The 23,212-nt window shown below is 45.9% G+C and overlaps 1 protein-coding gene across 1 annotated transcript in view; it reads right to left on the bottom strand.

Moving 5' to 3' along the window:
- PLXNB1 (plexin B1) overlaps positions 1 to 23,212 on the bottom strand; it is a 131,657-nt gene that overhangs the window by 103,306 nt on the left and 5,139 nt on the right. The window contains exons 2-3 of the mRNA XM_033141439.1: positions 1,976 to 2,025; positions 624 to 748 (exon numbers count right to left, since the gene is read on the bottom strand). The gene's annotated coding sequence lies outside the window, so the exon portion shown is untranslated. The remainder of the gene's footprint in view (positions 1 to 623; positions 749 to 1,975; positions 2,026 to 23,212) is intronic.

A 23,212-nucleotide genomic window follows, 5' to 3' on the forward strand; every position in this document is an offset into this window, starting at 1 on the left:
AACAGTACTTGTACAGAATGGTGGTGTTCAAATGATCCTCCACACCCTGGTTTAAAAGAATCAGGAGCAATTATCACAGGCCACGTGCCCCTTTCTCCCCCCCTTCACATGCACAGCTTAATGTATTACTTCCTGTTTAGCTCAAACAACCATGGTTTGATCAAAGCAAAGTCTGCAACATTCAAACACGACAGCAAACCATGGTTTAATCAAAACAAGAAAGCAGGGAGTGCAGACGTGGAGCTCATTCTCAGTCATCCAAACCGTGGCTTACAGGATAACCAGCATGCAGCCACCAGAATTCCTTTTCTTTTGCTACTCAACAGCTGCCCGCAACAGCAGCACAACCATGTCACAAATGAGTTCCAATATGGTTGATGTCACCATCAAGGGGACAGTAGAGTTCAAACAGAAACACCCAATTAGGCTTTGAACGCTGGGATCTCTGCAGCCAAGGTACAACGAGGAGTGTGGGTGCCCGATTAGTCACAAAGAATTACAAAAGTGTGGTGATTTGTCCTCCAAAACAGCAGGAACTTTCTTCGCCTGCAAAAACTCGACATGCGGCCATGCAATTTTTGCTCTCCTCTGCATGCATGTTATACATCTCAGAGCAAACTTACCTGAGTCCTATAGGCAAGTTCTGGCAGGAGTCCACAATCGATGCAACGCCAGCAGTTGAAAGTCTGCTGGTAAATAGCTTAGGGCTGCAGCCAGAAATGAGTGGGATACCTGGGGTTCAGGCAACCTTTAAGAAAGAAAACGGGGGGTCAGTATACAATGTGCATAAGCCTCCCTCCTACAAACAAAGCAAAAAGCACACGTGTCTAGGTTTGCTAGGTTGCAAACTAGCGATGTAAAAAATTCTGAGCTTGCATGACACAGTCGTGGCTGCTCCTGCCACCCCAAATTAATAATAATAATAATAATAACAACAACAACAACAATAACAATAACAATAATAATAATGGATTATTATTATTCTTTCATTTTATGGATCAATGGTCTCATTAGATAGTAAAATTCATGTTAAATGACTGTTTTAGGGGTTATTTTTAAAAGTCTGGAACAGATTAATCTGTTTGGCATTACTTTCTATGGGAAAGCGTGCCTTGGTTTTAGAATGCTTTGGTTTTGGAACGGACTTCCAGAACGGATTAAGTTTGAGGGGCTTTGATATTTACCTTTACAGTCAAGTGATATATAAGCTTTATAAACCTAACTAATAAAATTTGATATGCTCCAGGGTGGGGTGGGGTGAGGAGATGCCTGGCTGAAACATCAAGCTTGGAGGTTGAATCGGTAAAGAAATCTCCCTACTGTTAGCATTTGGAGTTGAATATTGACAGAAGCTGAACGGAAGCAGAATCCCTTTTGGAGGAAAGCACTTGACCCTGGCTATAATCAGGAAAATAAGTGACCTAATATTTAATAAATAATAATAATAATAATAATAATAATAATTATTATTATTATTATTATTATTATTATTACCCTGCCCATCTGGCTGGGTTTCCCCAGTCACTCTGGGCAGCTTCCAACAAAATATTAAAATACAATAGACCATCGAAACATTAAAAGCTTCCCTAAACAGGGCTGCCCAACAACCCAAATACATTGCCCAACACCAGGGCCAACCCGCCCAGGAGGCAGACTGAGGCAGGGTTCCTGAGACTCAGGAAGCAGAATCCAAGGGGCACCTCTGTACCCCACCTCCCAAAAAGTGAAGAAGAGAAGCTGCTTCAGTGACTTACAGCAAATGAGGCTTCAGTGGAGGGTGGTACCTTCTCATTTCACCTCAGGAGCCCAAACGGAACAAGCCACCCCTGCCCAACACCCCACTTTGATTGCCTACAAATGGGGCTTCTCATTCTAGGCCTAGAGCATCATCCAGAGTCTCACTCTCCTCCCTGGCCTCTGGTCCATGGCTTGCTCCACAGTAGTACAGCATGGAATTGTGACACCTTTTACTTACCATCTGGACTGCCTGGGCTTCATTTCTCTTCTCAGTCAGTGCACCTCAAGCTGTTAAAAAAACAAAACAAACACACAATGAGAATGTCTCATCCCTAGCAAAGCAAATGCAAGTAACCTTGGGCCTATATATTTCTTTAGACGCATGGTACATTAAGAGTTTGGACTACCGTACTCTCTGAACAGTTGACTAGTTGTGTTAAAAAAGCTCAGGGGCGGAGAAGCGCGGGCTGCTTTATTATTGATTGGTATCCTTTTATTCAACACATGACAACAACTGGTGTCAATAGGAAGCTGCCTCGCTCCCTGCCAAACCAGGGGAAAAAATGGTCAGCTGTAGCTGGATCTAATACCAGACTGGCCCTTCCCTCTACAATAATTCTTTTGTCCTCTATGTCTCATCAAAAGATGCTTGTTTATGGTGCAATATTGTCTTCTTCCTGAATTCATTCTGCACTCTCTTCCGCTTTGTTTTTCTTTTGTAAAGTTTTGACTTGTAATATCTGTTATAATTTAGAATTCAATAAGACATAAAATTAAAAACGTTGGGCCTAAATGTAGGAACTTGTTCTTTCATATGTGTGCTTGGGGTGTGATGGGGTGGTGGCAACACTCATCACAACCTGAGTTCCTTGGGAAGGTGGGGGGGCAGGGGGCTGTAATAAATAAATGAAGGACCACACACCTTCTGTCAATGCAGTACTGCAGCATAATATTGACTCAAAAACAGGAACCTAAGCTTTCAGGAGCGATCAGCCATATTCACAGAAGATGGACCTCTCAATCATCAATCAAATGAACAGTAGTGGATGGCCAGATGGGGCAGTGGCAATGACCTAACCTCCCTTTGCCTGCATCACTGCAGCCAGGGCAGAGAATGGGAGGTTGGCACAGTGCAAACACACCAGCAGAGCCAATCTGATGTTCCCATTGGTGCATTTGTATCCCACCAACCTCACCCCTTTCCCTCTCTGTTTTGTTACACAGCAGTGACACAGGCAACCAGAGGTCGGGTGAACGCCACAACGCCACTCCACAGTCCTCCGCCGCAAATTATTAATGGAAGTGCACTAATAATTGCTGGATGCTAAGAACAAATATCAGGGTGATGCGATATGAATTAATAAATGGCCAACCAAGGACCCCATGCACACACATGCATGAGCACATGGGTGCATGCATACACCTTACACCAGATCAACGTTGTGATCCCAGAACATGAATATTAACTGTAAAAAAAAGAGAAAGAGAGAAGAAGAGCACAACATATAACTAACTTATAGAATTTATGGCCGCAGGTTATGGCGATGACTCAGATAGCTTTAAAATGTGCCAGACAAAGTAATGCAGAACAGGCCTGCTGGTGGATGCTACTACAACTTGTAAATAAGCTCACCCAAGTTACTGGCCTGCAAAGATGTTTACTCGCCTGCATTTCCATGTTAGAGTAGCAGCCAAAGTAAGAATACAGGCTGCTAGCCCCTTAGCAGGCTTGTGAAAGAGGAAAGGGGAAGGGGAAGACATTTTTTTCCCACCCAGGAGAGAGACAGAGTGATCTACCCCTCCTCCGCAAGCTCTGCTGGTCGCGATGGGCTCTGTGGCTGTCACAGAGGAGGAGCTGGAGGATAGACTTACTGGTCTCCCCACTACCACCCACTCAACTACCTTGAATTCCTGGTTGCCTTGGTTCCCCAGTTGTTAAATACACAGCTGCAAAAAGTATTACCATTTGTCATCATCGCTAATGGGTCCTCCAAGTTCAGGGACAGTATGCCTCTGAGCAGCACATACTAGGGACCAACGGCAGGGGACATGCTGGGTTTGTATTTATACAGGTGTAGCTCATCGACAGCATACTCTCCAAAATCCAGGTGATCCAAATTGGGATGATCTGCTGACACACGCCAGAATGCCAGACCAAAAAACAGGACATTCTGGGATCCAACCAGAAGCCGGGATGACTTCTGTAATTCCGGGATGTCCCGCTTAAGTCGGGGTGGCTGGGCAGCATGTGGTACAGCCCCTGCTTTGCAGGTGAAAGGTCCCAGGTAGGACTAAGAATGTCCCTTGGTTGGAACCCCAGAGAGCCACTGCCAGCCAAGTGTCCATAATACTGAGCTGGACTGACCAGTTGGTCTGACTCAGAATAAGCTGCCCGTGTTCCTGTGCTTTGCTTCCAATAAGCTTCCCAGAAACATCTGCCTGGCCACTGCAGGAAACAGGATGCCGGACCAGATGGACCTTTGACCTGATCCAGCAGAGCTCTTCTTGCATTCATGTCACCCAGCAAAGGCAATTCTTAGAAGAAGAGTTTGGATTTGATATCCCGCTTTATCACAACCCGAAGGAGTCTCCAAGCGGCTAACATTCTCCTTTCCCTTCCTCCCCCACAACAAACACTCTGTGAGGTGAGTGGGGCTGAGAGACTTCAGAGAAGTGTGACTAGCCCAAGGTCACCCAGCAGCTGCCATGTGGAGGAGCGGAGACGCGAACCCGGTTCACCAGATTACAAGTCAGTCGCTCTTAACCACTACATCACACTGGCTCAAGGCTCATAGCCCAAGAGGATGCTGGTGATCTTACACCAATTCCGGCGCTGGCCAGGAGCAAGTCCTTTGCAGGGAAACTTGGAGGTCGCATTGTAAAGCTGGGTGAGCCTAGCTGGGCTATGCAACAGCGCCAGACAATCGCTGCATGAAAACCGCCTTCCCTTGCCAGTTTGTCAAGTTTTGGCTCGTCTGCTTCACCTTTCCAAACAAGGATGGAGACAGAAGACACCCATCACCCCCTGGGGGCAGAGGGGGTGGGAGATTCTGTTGGCATGGTGACTGACAGTAGCCCTTGCTTCCTTTTTAACTAACAGGAATAAAAATGTTTTGTTCTCATTAAGGAAAAAGAGAGCTGCATTCCTGATTGGTGAGTAACGTCTCTGCCTGCGAGTTAATCTCCCAGAAAGCTGTGGCAGCCTGGGATGGGGTTTCCAGTCCAACCCACTCAGCCACTTTTCTCCTGAGCCTCTCTAGATACTCTTGAAGAGGGAGTTTCACCCTGGTTGGGGCTCACACTGCCCCACCCCACTTCGTACTAGGGTCCCAGAATAGACAGGTGTTTTCTCAGTGCCCAAGGGGGTATTGAGACACACAACTGGTTGAAGGGGTGGGGTGGAGCAAGCATGTTAATTCTTCAACTTTTATTTGTGATAAGGCTGATCAACCATCAAGGTTTGCAGTTTTCCAGGTCATGGAAAGCCTTTTACACCATTCTGTCTATTATTATTGTTGTTGTTGTTGTTGTTGTTGTTGTTGTTGTACCCCGCCCACCTGGCTAGGTCCCCCAAGCCACTCTGGGCGGCTTCCAACAAATATTAAAATACATTAAAATGTCACAGATTAAAAACTTCCCTAAACAGGGCTGCCTTCAGGTATTTTCTGAATGTCAAGTAGTTGCTTATCTCTTTGACCTCTGATGGGAGGGCGTTCCACAAGACGGGTGCCACTACCGAGAAGGCCCTCTGCCTGGTTCCCTGTAGCTTTGCTTCTCGCAGTGAGGGAACCGCCAGAAGGCCCTTGGCGTTGGATCTCAGTGTCCGGGCTGAACGATGGGGGTGGAGATGCTCTTTCAGGTATACCACACTGACTCCAGCACGTTGCAAAGGAACATGTTCTGGGATGCACGGTGTGTTCATGCAGGCCACTGTGGCCAGGCCTATCAGCCCATTGAACCACCTGGCAGGAACTGAGAGAGCACCCTAGAATACACACAACTGTCTTCTGCATTTCTATCTGTTGGGCTCAGAATTGGCAGAGGGTAAGGGAAGCCGGGAAAGGTTAGGGAGGCGGAAAGGGGAACAAAATAGTTTTGCAGCAGCAGCAGCTGCTGCTACTGCAAGCAAAACTGTCCCAGATAGCCGCATTGCAGTTACACATTGCTGGCGAAAGTATCAGCAGCAGCAAGCAATTTTATCATAATCATAATCTTTTTGGTAAACCGCCTTGAGGGGTTTTTTTCTACGATCAAGCAGCATATAAATGTTACGAAATAACTAAATAAATCACCAAGCAACTTGCTTTTCAAGGAAACTTATCCACCATTAATAACCTTTGAATTGTGGAACCCCTCCTCCTTCTCCTCCTCCTCTGATAAGTTTCCAAGGAAATTTGTGGTTCAAAAGCCAAGTTTTGCAAAAGCTTGTTTAAATTTGCTTCTGGGGAACTGAGCTGCGTTGTGTGACACACACACACACACACACAGCTTTGATCTAGCAAGCTCAGCATTTGGAAAGCTGACCTGAATTGCCAGCATACTTGAATGAAGGGCCAAGCCGAAAGGCCTGCATTTCAAAGTGTTAAAATAAAATAAAATAAAATATGGCATTTGTTAAGGGTGCTGAGAATTCTGTTAGGGGTCTCCCAACAATTCTACCAGGAGCTTCTGGCAGAGGGAAACGTTATTAAAACCCGTGCTCTTCTGTAGCATAGAAAGGCTGCAAGTATCTTTGGGTTGAATTAAACTGGTTTTCTCGGCACCTTTGCAAAAAAAGAAAAAGAAAATCAGACAACAGCCAGGAGAGGATCCTCCGTTACCTGAATTTTCCCCTCTTCTTTTTATGCCCAGAAGAATGTGACTTGCAGATCTAGCTCGCAAACCATTCCTCTTCCAATGCCGGCTCCCTGGCAGGTGGCCGACAGAGCCCTCGAAACCATCTGTGATATGAGCAATTAGCGCAAAATGCCAGCTCCCCAACTGACAACATGGGCAAGTTATTTCCAGCGGAGAAGGAGTTGCGTTCCAATAGGCCCAGGCAGGCATTTCACACCCTGGCATCTAAGCTTGCTCTCGGCCTGCCTCCGGGTAGGAAGTTCCTCTGCAGCTTACACCCCTCCTCCAAAGAGACAAAGGGCCTTCTCACAAAACACCTCAATGAAGGAGGCAGCTGAATGAACAATGATGCAAACCAACCTTGCCTAACAAGCTCTGCCCAGTGTCCATTAGCTCAAATTTCTCCCAGTCCAGTGAGCAAAGCTGAAGAGGCTGAAGTACTGGGCACTTCTGCCCACCCCACCCCCCACCCCGCCTGCAAAATTGGGTATTTGTGGGAATGACTCCGCTCCTTACTCCCACACACACAAAAATGTACACACTAACCAAGCACTGGCTAGAATACAGCACAACCAGAAACAGCTGATCATAATATTTAAAGCTCAGAGCCATTCATTGGGTTTGGCCATACGATTTCTTCACACATTGTGTCTATCTACACCAGGCATTTCCAAAGACTGATCCGGGGCCTAATCTGGCCTCTGTGGGTAAAATCCTTTTTAAAAAGTTTCCCACTGCAAAAAAAAGGGAAGGTTGACAGCTATGGCCGTTTCCCAAATGCAAGAAAAAGGAAGTTTGACAGCTATGAGGAGAGGAGGAAAACTGGAGATGAGTTCCTTGGAAGAAGGGATATAAATTGTGCTCGTGTCATCCCGTGCTCCCAATCAATTCTCCACCATTCTGTCATTTCCCCCCCCCTTCCCCCATCGCTTGACTTGCACCTGTTATTTTCTGAGGTCTATCATCTTATCCACACACACAACGTAACATTTTTCTCCATGGGATATTGCGCCACTGCCGCTGCTGCCGCCATGTCTGTTTTGTTTGTGCCGCAGTAAACATTCAAAAATCCAAGAGTTTGGGTCCAACTGAGGAAGGGGCTTGGATATAAAAGAGGGCAAAATGCCCTTTCTCCTCTTTGCATGTTGGGGGTAAATTTATGGCTGGGGGAGCAGAATTAATTGGCACATGAGTGCTCTGGAAGTTCCTGTGCTGCTGCTGTTATTTAACACTGACACAAGCGCCTAAAACTTGGTTAAGTGCTGCACATATATTAAAAATATATGAGTTGTGGCCTCAAACCTCAAAAGTTCCTTCCACCACAACTTTCTTCCTCTTTAAGGTGCCACATGGGTCTTAGTTAAAACATTTTAGGATATTTGAAAAAGAAAAGGATAACTGAGAGACCGGAGGTAATGCTGTGTGCGTTTGAGGCCGGCCAACATCTCTGTTTCTTGTCCTAAAAAGAAAATTATATAACATCTTTTACCATATATATATATATATATATATATGCATGGATATTAAAGATTCATAGCACTGCTGGAGATGTGTGGCAAGTCAAAGCCCTGGCAGTGGAAGCAGCAAAGTTTTGTTTGTGCTGGAGAACTTTCACCTTCTCTAGGAAATCCAGGTGACACAGGCAGTTTCCTTTTGCAGGGAGGCAAGCATCGTTGGGTGGTCTTGTGGATCTTTGTAAAAAAAAGGCCACAAGCTACCCTAATCCCTAATGGACTGCAGGCACTTGCAATGATCTGTCTTATAAAAAACTTTTGCCTTGCACTTAAGGTGAGCAAACAGCCACACAGAAAATAAAAACACATGCAAGTTCTTGCGGGAAGAGTTACAAAACATGGTTGGCTATGCAACAAAAAGGGGGGGAGGAAGGGACGGAGAGGAGGGAAGCAAGCACCCATCCGAGCAGCTCTGAGGGGAATAAAGGTAAAGGTAAAGGGACCCCTGACCATTAGGTCCAGTCATGGACGACACGGACGACTCTGGGGTTGCTGTGCTCATCTCCATTACTGGCTTCCGGGTCATATGGCCAGCATGACTAAGCCGCTTCTGGCGAACCAGAGAAGCGCACAGAAACACCGTTTACCTTCCCGCCAGAGCGGTACCTATTTATCTACTTGCACTCTGACGTGCTTTCAAACTGCTAGGTTGGCAGGAGCAGGGACCGAGCAACGGGAGCTCGCCCCACCGTGGGGATTCGAACCGCCGACCTTCTGATCGGCAAGCCCTAGGCTCTGCTCTCAGCTCCCGGGGGGGGGGGGGACTACATTCCCCAGGATTCTTTGGGGAAGGGTGGAGGAAGAAGCCATGACTGTTCAATAGGTATTATAGCGCTGCGGTGGTCACGGGGCCTTGAATTTCATTACAGTATTTGGCTGCCACTGTAATGCAGAACGCCACGTCAGAGACGCATGCCCCTCACTGGCAAACTCCTTAGGCCCAAGGTGTCCCCCCCTCTACCCTCCCAGCCCCACAGCTCCCAGGGCCTGGCTGGCCACTTCCTGGCCGGCACCTTGTGGGTTAACGCAAACATTCCTCTCTCCTTCTGACCTGAGCTGTGCGAGGCTATTCTTTGCCCTCTTGATAAAAGCATGTGAAAGCTGAAGGCCTCACACATTCCTCCATTCAGGGCTTGGCTGCCTGCCTGTAAACTGTCACTCCCTGGCACCCAGGCCAGAGAGGGAAAGAACTGCAGGGAAAGCAAGCCAAACTCCCACCCAGGGCCAGCTGCGCTTAAAACTGAGCCCTCCCCATCTTTCCCCACCAGGGAGATCAGATCCCTTCTTCCGGCGAGTGGAATAAATAATAATAATAATAATAATAATAATAATAATAATAATAATAATAATAATGTTCCGTTTTGGCTCCAGTCAGCATCTTTCCACAGAAGACGCCCCCTGTCCCCAAACCTGTGCTATTCATTTACCCATCCCTCAGGAACAACTCAGAACAAGTCCCGCTAATAGCAGGGTTGTGCCCTGTTTACGTAAAACTTTTGAGAAAGGCGGGAGACAGGACTGTGTAAGGAGGTTCCTTAGGATGCCGTGGCATTTAATTACCCAGGCCCCACCTCTGTCTCAGGCCTCAGCCTAGCATGGCTGCACAGCAGGCAGTTACGGCAAGAACATGTTTTAACAGCACGTTGTGCTTATATTGCGAGGGGATCTTTGCATCCCCTGGGAAGCTTCCGTTCATTAAAGAAACAACAACCCAGAACCAAATTAAAACCAGCAACGCCACCAAACCCAGCTCAGCAGTGGCCAAGTAACACTTTAAAACCACCACCAACATTAAAAACAAAACAAAACCATCCAAAGCACCTTATTTTTCTTTTCCTAACTTTCTAGACAGCTACGTAAAGGAGCACTTTTTTAAAAAAAAAAAATAAACAAAACCCGTGTTAGTGACAATGAAGGTATTTTTAGAAATTATAAAAATGAAAATAGCCTCAGCAATCTGGAAATGGGTGATGGGCAGGCAAAGGAGGCGGATTTGCAGCTGTAAACTTGAGGGCTCGGGGCTGTTTGGAATTCTGTGCCCTGAGTTTCTTAACATCAAAATTCTGCATTAAGAAAACAGAGAGGAAGATGGAGGGAGGATTGGACAAGTACGGGCACACATTAAAGGCAAAGCCAAGAAAGGAGGAGGGATTAAAAAGAATAGCTACGGGAGCTTTAAGAATCACAAACACAGTGCATATGTATATACCCAAGATGATCTGGCATTTGTGACCAGTCACACAAATGAGGATTGTGTGACAAAAGCTTTCCATGGGTGGTCACTTTGCTTTGTTCTTAAATTCACTTTCTGCCACTTTTTATGTTTTTGATTGTTCTTTAGCTTTTTTTAAAAAAAATTATACTCTGTACATCGCCTTGGGCCATATAGCGACAGCAGTTCCGCACTGCCCGGGTGGCCCTTGGCAGATCATCTGCTGTCACAGGTATCCCTCCTGCCCATAGTTTTTTACACTACACACAGCAGCAGCAAAGACATCACCTTGCCGACAAAGGTCCGTATAGTTAAAGCTATGGTTTTCCCAGTAGTAATGTACAGAAGTGAGAGCTGGACCATAAAGAAGGCTGATCGCCGTAGAATTGATGCTTTTGAATTATGGTGCTGGAGGAGACTCTTGAGAGTCCCATGGACTGCAAGAAGATCAAACCTATCCATTCTCAAAGAAATCAGCCCTGAGTGCTCACTAGAAGGACAGATCCTGAATTTGAGGCTCCAGTACTTTGGCCACCTCATGAGAAGAGAAGACTCCCTAGAAAAGACCCTGATGTTGGGAAAGATGGAGGGCACAAGGAGAAGGGGACGACAGAGGATGAGATGGCTGGACAGTGTTCTCGAAGCGACTGGCATGAGTTTGGCCAAACTGCGAGAGGCAGTGAAGGATAGGCGTGCCTGGCGTGCTCTGGTCCATGGGGTCACGAAGAGTCGGACACGACTGAACGACTGAACAACAACAACAACACAGCAGCAGCAGCAGCAGCAGGCCTTGCTGCTAGCACATCTCCACAATCAGTGGATGAGGCAGGTGTTTCCAATCGCCACAATCGCAGGAGTGCCGGCCCATTTTGTGCATTAAGGCTTCCTTTCCAGCCTCGGAAGTGCCCGGCATATACCTCTCAAGTCACACTCAAGCGAAACCCCACCTGACAAGGCGCCAGATGCTCCGGTTGGAAATCAAGAGGCATCAGGAGCAGAAACAATGCAGGGACGGTTTTGAGAACGAAAATGCCTTGCATGGTGAATGGCCCTTAGGAAGTCAAAGGAAATGCCATTTCTGATGTGAGAAATTACAGCTTTGGGCAGCCTCTGGATGTCACAATAAAACATGGGTTGGTTTTTTCCTTGCAGGGTTTGGGGAACCTTTTTCCTGGGGGACCTTCTGGGATCTGGATGTAGTGATGGGTGGAGCCGTAGGCAAAAGCGGAAAGAGGGATGGATGGATGGATGCGACTTTCACCTCGCAGGAGGCTACCTTCCAGCCACACCAAAGTCAGAGGTTTCTACATGCACACATTTCCATCCATCCATCCAAGCAAGCAAGCAAAAGGGTGTTCTCATCATTCAAGGACATGTCCCAACCCAGGAAAAAGTATGAAAGGAGGGCATGATACAGGGGTGTGGCCTATGGAGAGTCTGATAAGAGAGAGGCCTAGACTGGGATGCCGGTCTGAGGTTCCCCACCCTTGGGTTATTTTAGTGGGAATGAGCCTGTGCATGTTTCAGGCTCACACAATCCCCACTCTCCTCACCCTGCATGGCCGCCGTGAGTTCAGAAGCTTTCACCACCACTTTCGAGTAGCTACAGTTTAGTTAATTAGGGGTGCTAGGGGAGAAGTATTATTATTATTACTACAGTGGTACCTCGGGTTAAGAACTTAATTTGTTCTGGAGGTCCGTTCTTAACCTGAAACTGTTCTTAACCTGAGGTACCACTTTAGCTAATGGGGCCTCCCGCTGCCGCCACGCAATTTCTGTTCTCATCCTGAAGCAAAGTTCTTAACCCGAGGTACTATTTCTGGGTTAGCAGAGTCTGTAACCTGAAGCGTCTGTAACCTGAAGCGTCTGTAACCCGAGGTACCACTGTATTACAGTATTAATTGAATTTATATACCACCCTATAACGGGGGGGGGGGTCTCAAGGCGGTTCACAGAATAAAATCAACATATAAAACCACAAAATACATACCGGTAATAAAAATAAAAATACAACTTTCAAAAAACGGTACAGATCATTTGAGCACATCAACAACAAATTTTTATTACGGTCGTGGACCAGCATAAGGAGAGAGGGGTACAATCATTTAAAATCTAAACAAAAACAAAAACCACGTTTTGTTGTGGGTTTTTAAAAAAACAAAACTAAAAGGAGTTAAAACAGAGTATGTATGTGTATGTATACATATATATATATATATATATATATATATATATATATATATACACATATATATATATATATATATATATGTCCAAAAGAATCCAAAAGAAGCTAAGAAAGTCTAAAAAAAGGGTTAGGAACATCAGACAAGAGTGAAAGAGCACAAAAGGCTAGTATATATAAGACCACAGCTATCAGTCTACAGAACACTCCAATACGAGTGCTCATTATCGAGCACATCATACCGTAATTCCTAACACTACTTTAAGAAATACAGAAGTGGTCAAACATTAGTAAAATGTAACAATGGACCCAAAGTGTACATTGATTTTTCACTACTCGTATCTAGGCTTCTAACTTTATTGACTCAAGTACCAAACGTGCTTCTTTGTATTCTTCAGCTTCTTCCAACTCTTTTTCATTTTCTAATAGCTGAGCAAGATCTGCATGTGCAGCTTCTAATCTGCGTTGGCAATCAGGAATCATCATTCGAAATTCTTGCAAGATCCCAATCTGTTTTTTAATTGCATAATCTTCAGTTTCATTTTCTCAAATCTTTTCTTCTTGCCGTTTTGCTTCTTTTTCATACATAACCTTTTCTTTTGCCAAGTGCTTCACTAAGCCCGTTTAGTACCACTGGAGGGGGAGACACGTTGTGCTCCTTCTGGGGTGGGTTGTCCACCTTTGGTCCCCATCCTGCACTCAGCTCTCCCTTGTGGCTCCTAGATGCTGTCAGCATGCGACAGCAGCCACACCTCAGGAATGGCTTCGACCAGTGAGGGTAGCCAATGGGTCTCAAACCTTGATGAGTGGATTTCCCCTGTATGCAAAGACAGGCACCGGTGGATTAAGTGGACATGGCCAATAGTGGGTCAAACAGTCAAGAAGGCGTTTTCTGCACATGCTGCAGGGGGAAGGAAGGGGCAGGTGAGGCTTTCCAACCTAGGAAGCCCAACTAGAAAAAAGAAAACTCCTATCCTATGCTGCCTTGAGGGATATCTTTGGGAGGAGAAAAGGCTAAGGAGTAAACCCTACATGAAGCCGGAGTGGAGTCCCTAAGACACCTTAGATGCCTCCTTCCAGCAACTCCTGCAGCCAAGCTGGCGTCAAACATATTGCTCTGCTTGGACCAAATCAGTGAGGCCAAGAAGTGTGTGTGTGTTGTCATCTGGGCAGCCCAGGACCTCCAGACACACTGCCCAGGGTTTAGCCCCAGGGAGGTCACTTCGGTGCTCCTAACGCAGAGGTCTGACTTTACCTCCAGAGACGTACTCCATTGTCTCTCGAGACAGAACGGATGCCAGCAGCAGTTTAGTACCCCAAACCGCAGTTAATCTTAACTGGAGTTGGTTGAATCGAGCAAACTTTATAACCCATTGTTTGAAGCTGGCTCATGTCCAACAAAGCACAGTTTAGATTAACCATAGCGTAGGGTTTGGACAGCACCATGAGCGGCGGTGATTTATCTGAAAAACATAGGAATGCTTCCAATGTTCCCTTTGCAGCGGAGAGGGGAGTCACCAGCCAAAGGCTCACATAGGTTTGTTCCCATCACAACCCTGCCCACATGCAGTGACGACCAAACACAACCAACTTGCAGTCTAGAGCAAGGCTTACACAGTATGTCTAGGGATGTCTATAGAGCCAGATGGTGTAGTGGTTAAGAGTGGTAGACTCGTAATCTGGTGAACCGGGTTTGCTTCCCCGCTCCTCCACATGCAGCTGCTTGTGGAGCAGCTAGTCACACTTCTCTGAAGTCTCTCAGCCCCACTCACCTCACAGAGTGTTTGTTGTGGGGGAGGATGGGAAAGGAGAATGTTAGCCGCTTGGAGACTCCTTAGGGTAGTGATAAAGCAGGATATCAAATCCAAACTCCTCCTCCTCCTCCTCCTCTTCTTCTTCTTCTTCTTCTTCTTCTTCTTCTTCTTCTTCTTCTTCTTCTTCTTCTTCAAAAACCCTGCTCAGCTATCAAGCTAACTAGGCATAGCCTATATTGCAGGGTTACCGTGAGGCCAAACAAGGCAGGGAAGAACCATGCATGCTGCCACAAACTCCTTGGAGGAAGGGTGAGTAATATATCGCATAAATGTTTTTTAAAAAGGCCAAATTAACCATCTACTAGTGGTAATGAAACTGCATTACTACTAGCGGCAGATAACTACGGCTGATTATAGAGGCTGATTGCCCAATTTCAGAATCCCAGTAATAAGTTTTATTTTTATTTTTTGTTTTTAATCTATTTGGTTACACTTCCATTTTGCGGCGCTCAGTAAGCTCACAGAAGCTTACCTGGGGCTCTCCGCTGCCATTTCCCATCCAGGTCGAGCTAAAACTTGCTCATCTTTAACAAGGCAGCAGCATCAGTACCCTCAAACCACCCCCTGGAATTATTCTGCTTCAGCTTTTCTCCTCCAGGCCCCCAAGGCACCAATTTCCCGCATGATGCATCCTGTGTTATTTTGCTTTCCGCCCCAGCAACCTCTCCTCTCACATTAACATGGGTGCATGTGCCAAAGCGACTAGGCCGTAGCTGTAAATGCCTCCAATCGCAGGAATCAGATGACCAGCCGGTGTTCCTGGCAGGTGGGAAAACTATGTTCTGTGTCCTTTTTCCCTCCTCGCAAGCATAATTTCTGCCTGCTATTGAGAGTGGGGCACAGAAGCGATAAGTGTACCTATTTGGCTTTAAAGGAAAATGAAATGCAGGCACACAAACATGCTCCACAAATACAGTTCGGATTAAGCCCACACTCATGCAATACATTTGAAGCTGCTTTTAAAAAGTCGTGGCTCCAGTTCAGCTGCAGTTTGTTAAGGGTGCTTGGAGTTGTTAGAAGACCCCCTTACAATTCCCAGAGTGACTGAACTGTCAATTCCTCTTCACAGGGAACTCTGGGAATTGTAGTTCTGCCAGGAGGAATAAGAGGACAATCAGCACCCTAAACAAACTACACTTCCCAGAATTATCTGGAAAAAGCCACGATTGCTTAAAGTTTTATCACAGCACTTTAATAAATTAATAATAATCATCATCATCATCATCTTACATATATATATCCCGCCCTCCCCGGCCAAAGTTGGGCTCAGGGCGGCTAATATCAAATATATAACATTAGTATAAAAACAAACAATGATTAAATTACCTCCTAAAAACAAGTAAAAATCAAATGTTTAAATGTTTGCTGTGAACGTGGCCTTAGGGAAGACAGTACTACCAATGTCTCTTAGTTTAAGTGTGAACAGGGAGTTTCGTCTGACACCTTCCTTACATATCTTTAGGCACTAGGCAAAAAAAAAGTTCCTCTGCTACCAGGCCTTTGGCTGATTAATATTCTACAGCCTTTTAAATGTGTTTGTGGCAGAGGGGGTTATTGCTTCACTGATTCTGTTTTAACAACAGTGGTACCTCGGTTCTCGAACGTAATCCTTTCCAGAAGACCGTTCAACTTCCGAAACGTTCGAAAACCAAGGCGCAAAAGACTGGCTTCAAGTTCAATTGGAAAAATTGAAAAACACACAGCAGAAGCCATTCGACTTCTGAGGCGCGTTAAAAAACAGAAGCAATTACTTCCGGGTTTGTGGCGTTCGAAAACCGAAACATTCGGCTTCCGAGACACTCAAAAACCGAGGCACCACTGTTTTTATTTGTGCTTTTATCTTGTGAGATCTTTGGTGAAGAGAGAGAGAGAGACAAAATAAACAAACTAAATAAATAAATAAAATAGAAATAAACATATCCATTCAAGTTGTTATTTTGTGTTTTCTGGTCTTTGCCGTAATAAAGATATTTGATTTGATTTGATATCCACTCAAGAAATGGCTATACTGATGTAGTTGGACCAGAGCTCCTATCAACCCCAGCCACTATGGCCAACGGTCAAGGATGATGGGAGTTGTAGTCCAACAACATTTGGAGAGCCACAGGTTCCCCATCCCTGGAGCACCAGATGCTGAGAGCAAACTACATGGACAGGGGGGTTCAGGCTGGTTGCTATCAGAGGCAGAGAGCTGGGTTTGATAGCCCAATGCAACAAGTATGAGGGATCTTCCTCAGGAGTCTTTCCAAGGCCCAAGTCTTTTGTAGATTAGGGCACTGCGACGGGCTGCCCTTTGGTGTCGAGGGCTGCTTTTAGCACTGCATTTTAAAATCTGTTTTATTGCATTTTAAGGTGCTGGTTTTACGTCTTTTGAAATATATATATTCACCCACCAGAGACTGAGGAAGTGGGCAGGTTTACAAGAAAACACTTGTGAATCACTTGAGCCTCTTGGAAGACTACTTGGAAACTACAACTGCTTCAGAACAGCAGCCAGGTTGTTAACTGGGTCCTGCCATTCTGAACATTTTTCAACAGCGTTAAAAGTTATTGACCGGCTTCCAGTTTGTTTTCTAGTCCCAACTCAAAGAGCTTATTTTGACCTGTTGCATGTATAATGGCACAATCGTTCTCTGAGTGCTGATCCCTTACGCAGGATAATGGCACAAGAGGAAGGAATTAGCACGCCTGAGGAACCCCAAGCTTCGCAAAAGTGAGGGAATGGAATGGAGTGTCCTGCAAAAGGGCATGGCTGGCTTAAACAGGGGAACTCCCTGCTGCATTTTGCTGCAGGTCTCACTGACAAAGCTCTAAATGACCTGGGATCATAAAACCCAAATTGCTGGGGCCTTCTGGTGGACCACTTTTGGTGCCCATGAGGTTCAGCTGGCCTTTACCCAGGTGCCAAACAAGAGATGGGACTTACTTTTGAGTAAACACGCACAGGGTTGTGCTGCATAAGCACTTTGCTTTAGCTAGGCCAGGCTAGCTGAAAAATCCATGAGAGCATTCCCCTCCACAAGACATTTAAAACTGGAATATGCATGCACGTTTTATCTGACCTTGAGTCTGTGTTTTATTCTTTTAATTGTCTCATTAGCAGCACATCTTTCAGCTCTGGCATGAAAGACACCTTGAACTTTTCAAGTCATAGAATTCTAAGTACACAAGCCCATCAAGGAAAGGAGAGTTGGGGGGACATCTGTAAATCTGTGTCTTGTTACCAAGTATGGGCTCTGGGTTAGGATTATTATTATTATTATTATTATTATTATTAGTTACCCACCCTTGACCATAAGGTAATCTATATATATATAAATGCAATACAACACAGTAAAACAAATAAAATAACCCTACCCCAAAGCAACTGGCATGAGTTTGGCCAAACTGCGGGAGGCAGTGAAAGATAGGGGTCCCTGGTGTGCTCTGGTCCATGGGGTCACAAAGAGTCGGACACGACTGAACGACTGAACGACAACAACCCCAAAATACCATACAGTTGTTGTTGTTTAGTCGTTCAGTCGTGTCCGACTCTTCATGACCCCATGGACCAGAGCACGCCAGGCACTCCTGTCTTCCACTGCCTCCCGCAGTTTGGTCAGACTGGTGTTGGTAGCTTCGAGAACACTGTCCAACCATCTCGTCCTCTGTCGTCCCCTTCTCCTTGTGCCCTCCATCTTTCCCAACACCAGGGTCTTTTCCAGGGAGTCTTCTCTTCTCATGAGGTGGTCAAAGTACTGGAGCCTCAACTTCAGGATCTGTCCTTCTAGTGAGCACTCAGGGCTGATTTCCTTAAGAATGGACAGGTTTGGGGACCCCAAAGTTGTTTACCTTTTTTTTTTAGGACAGGTCCCCCAGAGTTGTCACCACGCTTACCTCTGCTCAGGAAAAGAAAACAAGAAGCATAAGGAACCCAGTTGCAACAAACCAGCCCAAGGCGTTGGCGACTGAGTGAAGCCGGGCGTCTCGTGGTGTAACCAGCGTGTGCTGGGCAGGCCTCTCCACGGCCCTATGCTAATCCCAGGTGTGCAGGAGGGCAGAGCCGGCCAGCCACCTCAGCACCTTGCTGGCTCGCTCACCCCCGAACTCGCGACGCAGAGCTGACCACAGCAGAAGAGCCCGCCGTGGCGCTCCAACCAATGGGCGGACTCCAACTCTAGGGCCCCGGACTCTCAGCCTGGCGCCCCTGAGAGCCCGGAGCCCGGGTGCCCCACACCCCTGCCGCCTATGGTTAAGATGGCCCTGGACCAAAGGTTAGCCACCCCCAAGGCTCTCGGATAGCAGTACTATTCTGGAAGACCCAAAAGAAACATCATATGCTCACTGTTGTTCAATGCACACTTAACATCACAAACTTAAACCACCATTAAAGTCTTATTGTTATTCCTTGCCAAAAGGAAGTTGGGGAAACGCGAGGATTTGTGAGGGACAATACAGTACTGTGTGTCTTTCCCGTATCAGTCTTTAAAACCACAGCATGCGCTGTAACCCTCCAATGGTTTGACTTCCCCGTCAAAGGCACACTCACCCATTGTCTTCTGAGACAGACAGATGCCAACAAACTGGACTAGGTATAAGGTAGCTTCCTGAGATAATAAATAACCTTTATGCCTTCTTCATTTGCCTTTTCAGTCTAGTTCCTACCTGCCCCCCGACAGGGGCTAACTGAACCTTCCATCCATCTTTCCAACCTAGACTTTCTTTGTTCCATCTTTCTCCTAGTCTGGCTCCAAAATATGGCACCCCGGGTCATTGTTAGAAAAATAAGAGAGGGAAAGAAGGCGGAACTCCAGTCAGAGCCAAAAGGAGCAGCAGAAAGGAGCCTGCAAAGATTTCCATGCCAGCACATTCTCCCAGGAGATTAACAGTGTGCTATGGGGAAAAGGGGAGGGCGATCTTTAACAAAGCTGTTTCCCAAATGAGATTTTACAAAACTACAACAGATGTAGAGGGAAGGAAGAGGGGGACTGGTAAATTATTAACCTGTTTGGCTAATTTGCAGATTGAGAGAGAGAGAGAGAGAGAGTGTGGTGCAGGGCAGAACAACTTAATACAGATTTCTCGCCAAACACAAAACTAACTTTACTGATCAAAACAAAATCGAAAATTCTTTCCAGTAGCACCTTAGAGACCAACTGAGTTTGTTCCTGGTATGAGCTTTCGTGTGCATGCACACGAAAGCTCATACCAGGAACAAACTCAGTTGGTCTCTAAGGTGCTACTGGAAAGAATTTTCGATTTTGTTTTTACTGATCAAGTCCACGCTGGCAACAAGGAATTGCTGCAAATGCAGATAACACACCTTCGCCTTAAAGTCATCTGGGAGACCCCTAGCGAGCATTCAGTAGATGAGAAAGAGGAAACATTCCCAGATCTCCTGCATGCATTATCTGTACTGCAGATCAAATATAAAGCATTTGGCTTCTCTGACACGCTTCCTTCACCTGGAACTAGCAGCTCCACAAACACCTTACTGTGATTCATTTTGTCACTGGTGCCAGGAGCTTGTGGCTGATGTAGAAAAATGAGAGGGAGCCAGCGCAGAGGCTTAAGGGGATAAAGGATGATAGCGACGGGATAAGAGTGACGAATTTAGCAAATATATTACAAACTGTGCAACAGAACGCCTCCCATCACGTCTCTGGCTACTGCAGACTGGCAGGTGCTTTCCATCTGCTGCCTTCTGTGATTCCTTTCCCTGTCCTGTGATTGGGGCACACCAGAAACTTAAGCAAGCCTTAATCTGTGCGTGTGCAGGTACTTCCTTGCTTGCCACTGGAAATCCTTCAACCTCAGTTTGAGGATTGTTGGCATATGCGAATGTCATACCAGTGGCATTCAATCAGAAACGTTGCTGGCTGTCAGAGAGCTATTTCGGCCATAATGAGATCATCTTGTGAGTTTCAGGTGGGAGATGGACAAAAGTCCCATTGTCGGTCTTTCCTAAAAAGCACCAGAATGAACACAGGAACCAGACACGTGTCAGATGCTTGGGTCCATCTAGGTTGGTTTTGTCCACACTGATTGGCAGTGGCTCTCCAGGGCCTCAGACACTCGCCTTCCCCAGGCAAAGTATGTGAAGCTCCTCCCCAAGATATCACAGAACAGTATCTTGGACTTTTCATAGAATCGTAGAATTGGAAGAGACCACGAGGATCATCTGGTCCAACCCTCTGCAATGCAGGAATCTGTTCCTCAACACGGGGCTTGAACTCACAACCCTGAGATTAAGAGTCTCATGCTCTACCGACTGAGCTATCCCAGAGCATTGGTTGGGAGCACACCCTATCTATTTTAATGCTCCCATGAATTAGTCATGGCCAAAATGGTCCACTCATGTACAGAGGAGGGCTTTTCCTCGCCTCTCCCATTTCAGACAATGAATAAATAAACACCGCCACCTCACTGCCTGCTTTATTATGAGTGAGCAAGGCAGACAGGTAAGCAAAATACAAGTGGGTGCTACATCACATCTGCCTCAGCCCTCCGTCAAGGTCTAACTTCCTCAATGGTTCCAGTTACAGGTAGGTAGCCATGTTGGTCTGCCATAGTCAAAACAAAATAAGAAATAAAAAAATTCCTTCCAGTAGCACCTTAGAGACCAACTAAGTTTGTTCTTGGTATGAGCTTTCGTGTGCATGCATGTGTATCTGAAGAAGTGTGCATGCACACGAAAGCTCATACCAAGAACAAACTTAGTTGGTCTCTAAGGTGCTACTGGAAGGAATTTTTTTATTTTTGTTTTGTTTTGTTTTTCCTCAATGGTGTTTCTGAACTTTCAGCTTCCCCCTCTATTTAGACCAGTGGTTCTCAAACTTTTTTTCCTCTGGGCCAACACTTTCAGAACAAAACTTTGCTCACTGAATTTGTTATTGATAAGACATACGTTGGAAAACACAAAGAAGCAACTCCTAGCCGTGCCTGATTTACAACACAGAACACAACAACTTTGTATTATTATCATGGGACACCCAGAAAACTATAAAACAACACAGCTACATGAGAACATGAATCATTCCCAAAATATAATTACAGTATAAACGAGCCTCTTAACTATGAAGCATGTATAAAAACTCCATGAGAGGTGTGTGCTTGTTCTTGCTGGGTCATTAGTGAGGTCTAATTTGAGACAAACAAACTTCTCACACAAAGAAACCTTTCTCTTTTCTGATCTTTTGTATTTGTTTAAAATCCCTGTTCACAACAATATGTTGTGGAGAACCATAGCAGAATAGCCAATATTCTTGGAGGGAGGCATGGATACTGGTTGTATATCCCTCCCCAAATATTTTAATACTATGCTATGCTGTACTACTCTGTTACAATGCACTGACGTGTTTAAATGTTTCTTTCATTGTCCATGAATCTTTCCGCGACACTTGCCACACCCTTTGAGAACCACTGCAAACCTTCCCACACAAACTTGCCATGTGCTTTACTTTTCTGCAAGGCCATCTGTACACCTTGAAAGCAATGCAAAACTTTTAACAGTACAGATAGCTGCCACAAGTACCTGCCGTGTGTTTGGGTAGCCTGCGGCCTATTTTACAAACATTGAGAGCATCCAACACATTCAAGGCCACCCAACAATGCAAAGGGAAACTGGCCTGGGTTTCCTGCAGAAGGTGAAAGTTCTCCGGCACAAACAAGGCTTTGCTGCTTCCAGTGCCAAGGCTCCAGAAGTGACATGAATCTTTAATGTCCATGCTTTTTTAAAAAAAGATGTTATATAATTTTCTTTTCAGGATGACAAGCAGAGATGTCGGCCTTGAATGCACACACCAATACCTCCAGTCTCTCAGCTATCCTTTTTTTTCCAAGTATCCCAAAACATTTAAACTAAGACCCCTGGAGCAGCTTAAAGAGGAACAAATTTATGGTGGAATAAACCTTTGTGGATTCATGGTTTTCCCAGTAGTAATGTACGGAAGTGAGAGCTGAACCATAAAGAAGGCTGATCGCCGAAGAATGGATGCTTTTGAATTATGGTGCTGGAGGAGACTCTTGAGAGTCCCATGGACTGCAAGAAGATCAAACCTATCCATTCTTAAAGCAATCAGCCCTGAGTGCTCACTAGAAGGACAGATCCTGAAGTTGAGGCTCCAGTACTTTGGCCACCTCATGAGAAGACTCCCTAGAAAAGACCCTGATGTTGGGAAAGATGGAGGGCACAAGGAGAAGGGGACAACAGAGGATGAGATGGTTGGACAGTGTTCTCAAAGCCACTAACATGAGTTTGGCTAAACTGCGAGAGGCAGTGAAGGATAGACGTGCCTGGCGTGCTCTGGTCCATGGGGTCACGAAGAGTCGAAAACGACTGAACAACAACAAAAATACCCATGTGGGCTCATCATGCATGTGTCTGCCTGATTTCACCTTTTTAACCTCAACTTTGAAAACAATTCTTCTCTCTACTATGGATGCATTGTAAACCCCACATCTCATGGCCCTCCTGTTGTCGCTGGACTCCAACTCCCATCAGCCCCAGTCAGCATGGCCAATGGTCAGGCATGATGAGAATTGTAGTCCAGCAACATGCACAGCCTCCCTCTCAATCTGTCAGTAAGAACAGCATGACAATGGAACCGATAGAGGGGAAAGCGTTCTCCCTTGCTGGAGATCTTCAAGCAGAAGTTGGACCACTATGTGCTCAAAAGTTTGCACTGGCTACCCATACGTTACTGGGCCAGGTTCAAGGTTCTTGGGTCAATTTACAAGGCTCTTAACAATTTGGGCCTGGGATACCTCAAGGACTGCCTGATCCCTTATATCCCTGCCCTGAACACTGAAGTCTTCAAGGGAGTAGGCCTAACACTGTTAGCGGTCCCCCATTGGTCGGATGCACCGGAGTCGTGCTCTCAGTATTGTGGGCCCAATTTTACGGAACTCTTTCCAGCTGAGGTCAGACAAGTAC

The sequence above is a fragment of the Lacerta agilis genome, chromosome 2, assembly GCF_009819535.1.
Source record: "Lacerta agilis isolate rLacAgi1 chromosome 2, rLacAgi1.pri, whole genome shotgun sequence".
Classification (NCBI taxonomy): Eukaryota; Metazoa; Chordata; class Lepidosauria; order Squamata; family Lacertidae; genus Lacerta; species Lacerta agilis.